Below are 10,354 nucleotides of genomic sequence, written 5' to 3'. Positions count from 1 at the left end.
GTGAGGAAGATTAAAAAAATAAAAAAAGAGCCAGACTTTATATGCTTATTTTTATTTATTGGGTCTTTGATTTATGCCCAATAGTGGCTAATCGCTTTTGCAGCATGGTGTAGTTTGCACAGGTTAATAGTGTGTAAAACAGCAAAATGCATAATATATGGTGTGCTAAACAACAAAACTATAATTCTTAACTTTATTTTTTTAATTAGTTTTTAAATAATTTTTGTTCTTTTAGCTTTTTTGGTTTTGTATGGTTTGTTTTATATCATGATTGTTTTTCATACTTTCTATTTCTTTTTTATTTTATTTTTTTTAAATTCTTTTATTGTATATAGAGCTTCATTAGTTGTGTATTAAAGTTTAGTTTACTTTTACATTTGGTGTTTCCTAGTATATATATGTCATTAGTTAAAATATAACAATTAAATGTTTGAAGTTATTTTTTTTGGTAATTGTGAGAACCGCTAAAAAAACTCACCAACCCTGAGGCAGTTAAAGGCATATACAAGCTTACTATTACGCCAAGCCCCTTGATGGTTCTAATCATATAAATTTTTAAATAACAAGTAAAACATAAAAGAGGAAGTAGGAGCCAATAGTCTTGTGGTATAGTGGTATGGTGATTCTCCACCATAAATGTGGGATCGTTTCAAAGCCATGCAAGTGTAAGATAATTTGGTGGTAATTAGGCATAAAAGACGCCTTTTAAAAAATATGAATCATCGATTGTAGGTAAATGATAGAAGATGGGCATTTAAATCTAAAACACATTAGTTTATTTTTCATAAAAATGTATTAATGATGAAACTCGTTCATTTGTTTTCACACCTACCAACCGAAACCACCTTGATGCGTGTAGCACTGTAATGGTATCTAAATAATATTATACACATTACCTACCAATACACGGTATGATTAACATGTGGATGTGATTTAGACAACCTTTTAACAGCCTGTCACTAGTTGTCACTAGTTGTAGCATCTCTCCTCCCTCCTTCACCCACCAACCCTGTTCCTTATAAATACAAGCTTGAGGCCTTCCTCCCTATTTCGGTTGATCCAATTGATCCATCCTTTTCTACTGCCATGCAAGAATAAAGTGGTGCATACACTTGCTTCGTTGGCCTTTGCACACAGAAAAGCTATCCGTTGCTAAACAAGGTATACAAGAGCTTATATAAATACATATATGTTTGTGTATAGCATCTTAATTTTTTAGAAAAAATCTTTTGATAGATGTGGTGCAAGTTACCTAAGTATAAGTTGATTACTTTTACAAAGTAATGTGTTTGTAGATTTGATTGTTTAGCACACTTGTCCTTTCTCTTATGTGTTTGTGTCAACGTTTTTAAAACCAAATCAATTGTTTCAACTGTTGAACCGGCCACTCTACTGGTTGTTTAGCATACTTTTAAAAACTAATGTGTTTGTAAATTTGATCGTTAGCATACTTGTCCTTTCTCTTGTGTTTTTGTGTTAATGTTTTTAAAACCATTTCAATTGTTGAACCGGTCACTCTACTGGTTTACTAATCAGACTAAACCAATACAAATAGCGTGTCTGGATTTTTTAGATGTTAAATCATATATAGAAAAGTATAAAGCACTAAACTTTTATATTACTTAATTAAATATATAATTAAACAAACAATTACCAACATATGTATGAATAATTTTACTGAAGAAAATTAAAGTTAATTCAGTTGTTAAAAATATCTTGACATAAACTAAATAAGAATTTTTCTAACACACTAATCAAAATGTGAGCTTCAGTGAAGCACTAATTTCTTCTTTGTACTTCTACAACAACTCACCTTCAAATTATAATGTTTAGAAAATTAGAAATTTACATAGGAAATTATAATATATTCCATCTCTTCCGTTCCACTCACACAACGATGGTCTAGGTCAGACAATGATCATCAACTTATTTATACCGAAGTGAATTGATAATTATGGGCATAATGCCCGAAGGGTAGTTTATTTACATAGGAAAGTATAATATATACCATCAGTATCAGGGAGGGACGGACTTAGAAGGTTAACAGGGGTAGCACGGGCTACCCCTCAACCCCCTCTCCGTGGTGTAGAAATACACCTTAACTCCATTTTCGTAGTGTAAAAATAGCTCTCAACTTCGTCTCCGTTATACAAAGGATACCCCTGGTCTAAAAAATAAAAAATGGGATACCCCTAAATTTTTGAGCTAGTTTCGCCACTAATCAGTATATTTGTTGTGTTTTTCAATATCCCTTTTTGATTTAGGAAAAAAGTAAACACATGCTATTGCTACTATGGACTCCAAGTATGTACCCTTTGTTATGTTAAGGTACACATTTAGTGTCCTCTTTGATTTTTTTTTTTTAACGGGAAATTTGAAAGTTTCCTCTTTGATTTATCTAGCGAAATTACTAAATAATTAGATACACATTATATTGCTCAAATCAAATGGAAAGTATGAGGCGGTCACATTTCTTTACATTCACATTTTGAAGAATAATGATCTTAACTTTGATAAAAGTGAGTAAAACAAGATTTAGTTCTGAAAATAAAAAGCAAGTGTTTATGTCAAAAGTTCTCCTTTTTGGTATTTATTCAAATTACTTTAAGCATTAGTACTAAAAATTTTATTTATTTATTTTGTATTGAAATTTGTTGTTTTGGAACATATTAATAAATATTTTTGAAATAAAACATTTATTGTTTCTAACAACATAATTTTGCTGTTTGTGTTTTGTTATTCTTAACTGTATTATTTCTTTGTATTATTTGTGCTTATTTTCCTTAAATAATGTAGAGTAACACTAAGTTCTTCTTAGTGAAAAATAAATTTAACAAATTTTAAATAAACTGTTTGCAGTTTGGGACTATATTAACTTAGAACTTGATTGTTGTGTTTCATTACTGTGATTAAAATTCTTTAATCCATGTCAGCAGATCTTCTTTACCCATATTTGACCAAGAAAAGAACCCTTCGTTGGAATTGGTGGTCTCGGAAAAGAAGTTGTGAATATATGGTAAAATCTCATTCCTTTTTATTTACTTATTCTTTCATTGGAGCTTCTTACAATTGTTTTATCTTGGTATTGTTTTTTATTAGTTTGATATACATGTCAAATTTGTGTTTTGTTATCTAATTTTCACATAATCATCTTTTAACATGATAGTATGGTGATGATTGATGATAACTAGACATGACTTTCAACTCAAATGTTGTAATGTACAAGTATTAGATGCATTTGGGATCAATTTGTACCTTTATTTAGCTCGACTATCATGAAGCACTTATTATGAATTTTATTAATAATTCAATCCAAAATTCATGTTTTTCTTACTAATTTGATTAGAAGAAACTACATGTTAGAGCATCTCCAACAAGGGAGGTTTAGAGTGGTTTTGGAAGAGCGGATGAGGATTTTCACAGACCACACCACTAGAGAAGGTGGTTCCGTGAGTGTTGGTTTGCTTAAGCGGACGAGTAAGAGGTGGAATTGTGGGGACCACCCACTCACAAACCTTTTATTTTGTTTTTAGTGTAAAAATGCGGTGTATGATGTGCAGGTTTGGAATGGTTTATTGTTATGGGTAAAAGTAGGGTTTGAAATGGTGGTGGTTTGGAATAATATGACATGCTGACTAGGCGGTCTTAGGGTTAGGTTGTTAGCTTTCCCGTTAGAATTAGGGTTTTGTATTATGTCTATTCATAGAGGTGGATTGTAAAATACTAGAGTTACAATATTAATAAAGTATCTCTTTTATCTTTAGAGTGGCAATTGGTAACTGAAAACTCTCTACCAATAATGCTTATGGATGTAGTAAGTGTTTGTAAACTTAACCCTAAATTAATCCATATGCATAGACTCATAAAACTAACAAATCTCATTTGCTTGTCTTGATTTCTAAACTAACAGGATCAATGGTTAGCAATGTTCTTGAACGTCATCTTGGGAACCATGACGGGTCTCTTATCGTGGTAAAAACTCATCTTCAAAAGAAAGTGACATTCATTATATGTTTGTTAAGCAAAGCTAAGAGTTGAGTTTATTCTCTAGCTTAAATTATCTGTTGTTTTGGTGGTTGTGCAGATGAAGGCAGAATTTGGCATACCAACACCATATGATATGGTCCATATCATATAACAAGGGAATGTTACTTCATTATAAGAAGTAATGAGGTGGATGATCGTTGTTGGTTGATTGTTGACGTGCCATCAAATCTCCCTAGAAAGCCATCTGCCTGTCTATGTGGGTGCTCAAATGTATGTAAATATTTGTATATATTCTAAATCCATACATTGCAAAAAAAAAAAGTATGTGTTTTTCTCATGTTGAAGTCCATGGTCGACACAAAGATGAAGATTGACAAAGGTATTTTAGATATTTTCTGGTAGAAAACTATTTATGTCAAAATGTGTAGTAGTCTATCTCGAATTTACACATTTTACAGCTAAGTTGCCTGTTTATATCTTCCCATTGATGGACATCATGAAGAACAACATCAAACATTATGACTACTTATGCCTTACTAGCTTAGCCATTATAAGTGCGCTCTTGAAGGTACTAGACACTTTTCAGGTTGCATCATTTGTGGTTAGTAATATTCTGATGTATAAAAAGGGACAATGATGTCATGCAGTGACACGAAGCTTAAGATTTCCGACCGGGAGTGCGGAAGTCACCGGACCTAAAAATTTCTATAAAACTGGGGGGTCGAAAACGTATATATCCAAAAATTTCTATACGAAAACTATATACTCTTCACTATTGAGCGAAAAGTTCAAGCTATACATGTAGAAATGCATCATATAGCTCGGTCGCATTGAATTCAAGATCAATAATTACATCTTATCCACAGTTTGCATGTCAGTGAATCTAAGTTTACGATTCCCACCAAGACAAGCTTTTAATGAAGCGATCAACAATACATGCTAAAGCTATTAAATTTGTGCAACATTCTTCTTTGCTTGACATGCTAAGTCTCTATAAGTCACCTAATCAATAAAAATGTTTTAAACACTTCTACATATCATTTAAATTGTAGTTCACAAAGTAATTAATATATATTAAAGGAAAAGAGTAGGTTAAAAAAAATCTCTTTCACTAGTTCTCCCCTCCCCCCCTCCCATACACACACGCACATCCACACACAAACAAACATGGTTGCAAAAGTTACTAGGCACTCCCTAGTCAGTCGACCGGGGAGTTGAGAGTACTCGGCCAAGGCGGATAATACTCGGAGGACATGTTAAATTATAAAGAAATTAGTTTTCAGAAGTTAAATATATGTCAAAAAAACATAAATTTACTAATATTTTATAACAAAATACGTTCTTTCTTTAAGATGATAGGCGTAGAAATTATGTTTTATTTTTTTAAGTCAAACTCGGCCCGTTGACCTACGAGATCCGACCGAGCAATTCCAAATTACTCGAAGTTGAAGAAAGTCGCATAGGCACTACTCGGGACCTTGTTTTACAACCAAAATACATATCTCTAATTCATGATGCAATCTATGAAAAAGGATAAAACATAACATGCACATGTGGAATGACAAAAGGCTGCAAATATAACCCTTCCTTTAAATCTCAAAACATGTAGATATGCACATTCGTGTGTATTGTGAATATAAATTCGCACATTATATATATATTAGGAGCCAACGATGATGAATAGTGTTTTTATTTTTTTATTATTTTAATTAGCTATGTTTGAATAACTTTTTGCTAATCTAGGTCATCATGTAAGCCTGACTCATCAATTCACTCTTTCTCTACCCTCCACATTTTTTCATCACACCTCCCTAAAACCAGCTTCATCACCACCTTAAACCAGATCTCAAAACAATTATTTTGCTTATAAGAACACAATACACCACTTTCTTTAAAACCTCCATCAAACTCGCCGTCAATTCAAAATGCAAACAAAAAAAATTCCGTCAAGAAGATATCCTGCCATCTACGGCCATTACACCACCATAAGAAGACAATGATGAGCAAGGTTACAGCGATGGCGGATCTGAACAAGAGCTGCAACAAAGACGGGGAATATGAACAAAATCTACAAAATGGTAGTGGGCAGCAGAGGATCCGGTAAAAGTTTGGGTTTTTTTAAGTTTTGGTTTTTTAACTCGGTTAAAAACTTAGATAGAGAAGATGCTATAACGATTGAGTTGTTTTGGGATGTAATAAGACAGACAATGACCTTATGTCTAAGTTTTTGTGAAGGAAGTACATATGTGCATGCCAAAGTATTGTAGGTCCAACTAGCGGAGGATCTAGTCGCCTAATCCTTGTATACGAACAAACCCGGTTGTGAAGAATCCAACCGAGTAAGCAAACCGAGATAAGAACACAATGACACGAGACCAGAACAATATTCAACGATTAAATCTCAAGTATATTAGAACCAGCAAGTTTGTTTTGATTACAAGTATTACACAAGATTATGCTTTCACAAACAAACTCTAAGTTCTCTCGTGTGTGTGTGCGCTCTCTGTGTTCTCTATCTTCACTTCTGTGTCTCCTACTATCTTCTGTCTTCATCCTGCCTATTTATAGCTACAAGTCAACGAAACATGAAGCACTCGACGAAACATCAGCAGCAGCCGACGAAAGTCCATCAGATGACATGACGACGAAACATTCATGGCGAAAAACCATGTCTGACGAAAGACATCAGGTCTTTCGTCATAAAGATAAATGGCAGGAGTTTCGTCAATGGGTACTGCACATGTTTTGTCATGCAGACTGGACTGGGATTTTCGTCATGTAGGAAAGGTCCAGGTGTTTCGTCATGTAGCCAAGGTGCAGGTGTTTCGTCATGTTACAAGGTTAGGTCTTTCGTCATGCAGAACTTTGATGCAGACAGCAGCAAACAATAGATAGTTCAGCAGCAAGCATCCACATTCAAAACAAAGTTGATTACAATCCGAGACACGACGGAGGATATCGAGTCTCGGCCTTCACTTCGTAAAGTACTCGAACCGAGCGAGCCGTATCCACAATTATGTCTCAACAAACTCCCCTTGGATGCTGCTCGTGAGGGTTCATCTTCCATGTCTATCATGTCGGAGGATCTTCAAAGTCTTCACGCGTCGTAATTAGAAAGTGTATCAACAAACTCCCCATTTCATTTAGGAAGTGTGTTAACAAACTCCCCCTTAAAATAAACTCCATTTTCAGCACTTAGATCCTTGAGGGGTTGATGATAGGTCAGCGGCAACTCGATCGTCTTTATCTTTTGAGTGCCTCCACATCGTGTCTGCATTCCGAAGCTAGTCTTCTATCATGTTCGCATCTGCACATACAACAAAGCTAACACGTAATGAGAACAACTGCATGGAATATAGTTAACATAAACAAACGACACCCATGTGACCAGTTTTCAATCAACTACCGTCCGACAGTTTGAAAGTTTAACAAATTCTTCAATTTTAGACTTTAACTTTCAAAACTTGCAAATTTCGACCGTTTATGAAGATTCAGTCGTTTTGGTTTTCGATCGGTTTCAGGACGAAGACTCGAGTTCCAACATCTGGTAATCAAAAGAAATTAGCAATAAAATCTTTTTGGCTTTTATAAAGTTTATATTAAAACACACCTAAAATCTTTTTGGTATTTTTGAATATTTCAAATTTAAAGACGGAAAGCAGTAAATAAATATATACAAAGATGCAGAAACTGGAAGCATTAAATAAATATTTACAGACATTCTTTTTGCGAGTTTGGAGGGTAAGATAATCATATCAGTGTACGGTCACGCCAAAACGCTCTTGTTGTTCAGTTAGCTAACATTTAGATAAGCATCAATAACGATTATCGGTATAGTTGTCCACTTAAGCTCAACTTATCAGATGTAGTCATGGCGAGGGGATACGATTAGTGTATGATTTATACTTACTGACCGGTGTTCATCCACACACGACACATTCCCGTATCAAGGTATGCACGAGAGTTCATCTTACTGCTGAGTATACCATTTATCATCTGTTTTGACGTATATGAAAAATGTGAGATACTCACTTATTTTGGATTGAAAACAAGCCCTATGTGATAAAATCACTTATTGATGAGGAACTTGATTTTCATATGCATGAGGGCACAGGAACAAGCCCGTGAACAAGTCAGTACAAACGTATAGCAAAGAGACGAACTTGACTCCCAGATAAATGTGATATATTATCACTTATTTTTGTGGACATGTGATTGTTGTGTGACAACCCTCATAATTACAGGTCTCCGTACAATTAATTAATATTGATAAATGCTTAATGATTCTGCTTAAATACAACTAATGATATAAACTGCTTTATGATTTATGTATCATACATACATGTGCATCACATTTCATACTGTCACAACCATTTATCACATACAAACTTTAGTGACATACATGATGCACTAAGCACAGTTAGTACAGTTACCGGATAACTCGGAAACATGCTGACAATGTCAGTACATAGACAGACAATGTTTTGAGACCACGTAAGGGCCAGAGACAAGTCACTTCACTAGTATGGAGTGTAGGGAAGTAAGGACCATAAAACTGCGTCACTAGGTGATAGTTTAAGTGTCGGAAAGTGCCTAAAACACACTCAAAGTGCAGAATTCTGCATTAATCAGCAAAAATCAGCATTTTAACATGCTAGTAACATGCAAAAATATGGAAAAATGGTCCTGTATGCTTTTCTAAGTGTCGGGAATTAAAATTGTCACAAAAGGGTACTTAATGAACACTAAACGAAATAACTTGACACTTTAACGAACCGGTATCTAACCGAACAACCGGACATTATCCGGAACACCAAAATATTGCTAGAAGCATTGTTTTGCTTTTTCTGAGCTAGTTATGGTTCCCGAACACCCGAACATACTACATAATGCAAGATACACTTAAAACACTAGACTTTTACACTTAACCTCCACTAATTACCTACACTTACCATCAAGTTACACTAAACCCCCCTCCCCCATATGATTTACGGCCCAAGTGGCCCCTACACTCATGATTTTCTAATCTTCCTAAATCCCCTCAAATCTTCCATAATCTTGTGTAAGATATGTCATGTACTATTAGGACATAGAAACCTTTGGACAATAGATCAAGATTGGTTATAAGTATCCAACACTTCATCATTTTCACATCACAAACTCTCTCACCCTCTCCCTCACTCTCGGCCGACCTCCTCCCACACACCACCACCATCATCAAACTTGTTCCGTCCATTTGAAGGTTAACTGAAGGTGTAAGAAGGTGATATAGTGTTGATGCAGATTTTGTGTCCGATGCTTGTCGAATAGATTAGTTATTATTTTACGCTGAATTTGTAATAGTTAGTGAAACGGTCTATCGAACGTGTATAGACCCGCTCGTTTGAAGTGGTCAAACGAGAGGGTTATTCGTTTGACCGTGTGTGTTTGCTAGACAAATTATGGTTGTATAATGTTTGGTGTCGAAGGATAAGGCATCGAAGGATTGTGTATATCCTTCGATGAGCTCGAAAGATATCCATCGAAGGATGAAGATGGACCTCGAAGGATATGTCATCCTTCGAGGTATATGTGTATCTTTCGAAAGCTGTTTGATCGACAGATGATCTATCGATCAGTCAGTTTGATCCTTCGACCATACAACCTATGTTGGGTATAAATACCAACACTTGGTCATTTTCAACACAAGAGAGAATAGGGGAGCTCATTTGAGAGTTCCCTGTGAGCTTCAGTGTGTCTGGGAGAGATCACCACTTGATCTCTCCCCGAATGTATACTCCTTTGGTATTAGTTCGGTTATCATGTAATCGGGCCGACTTGTAATGTTATACTACCGGATTAATACAAAGTTGTTTGTTTATCATCTCTTATCTCTTCCGTCTTTGAACATAATCACAAGAATCACGGTTTTGATCCCGAAATAGGGACCTACAATTGGTATCAGAGCCATGGTGCCCGATTTAGTAAATCTAACCGTTTACTAAGTCACATGTGCTCTAGATCTGTGATTTTTGTGCGTTTTTGTTCAAGATGTAAAAATGGTGAAAATGAGAAAAACTCAGATCTGGACCCGAATATTCAGATATGTGCTAAAACGAGTGTTGGGTTTTATGTTTTTCTCCTAAATATTCAAGTTATCATCATCAAAAATTATCTACAAAGTGTTTTCATAAATCTGCAGATTTACACAGCCTTCTGTGTTCTTGATGTTCTTGGTGTGTTCATACTTCAAAAGCTTAAACTGATTTCGAAGGGTCAGATCAACAATTCGAAAGATCCCTTTATCACCTAACAACTTCGAAGGGTCACTTTTACTCCTAAATAACTTCGAAAGATCAGCTCTGTTTTGTTTCGAAGGGTCATCTAA

At 35.0% G+C, this 10,354-nt stretch overlaps 1 long non-coding RNA gene across 2 annotated transcripts; it reads left to right on the top strand.

Moving 5' to 3' along the window:
• The first annotated feature begins 1,076 nt into the window (after positions 1 to 1,076).
• Positions 1,077 to 4,308, top strand: LOC110929457. 2 transcript variants are annotated; one of them, XR_002587101.2, is made up of 4 exons: positions 1,077 to 1,161; positions 2,937 to 3,016; positions 3,911 to 3,972; positions 4,085 to 4,308. It is a non-coding gene; the product is annotated as an uncharacterized LOC110929457 (long non-coding RNA). The 2 variants fall into 2 exon arrangements; XR_002587102.2 differs by having other exon boundaries at positions 2,934 to 3,016.
• The last annotated feature ends 6,046 nt before the right edge of the window (positions 4,309 to 10,354 follow it).

Source organism: Helianthus annuus, chromosome 3 (assembly GCF_002127325.2).
Source record: "Helianthus annuus cultivar XRQ/B chromosome 3, HanXRQr2.0-SUNRISE, whole genome shotgun sequence".
Lineage (NCBI taxonomy): Eukaryota > Viridiplantae > Streptophyta > Magnoliopsida > Asterales > Asteraceae > Helianthus > Helianthus annuus.
Note: the sequence above shows the minus strand (reverse complement) of the source record. Positions and strands in the feature narration are given on the sequence as shown.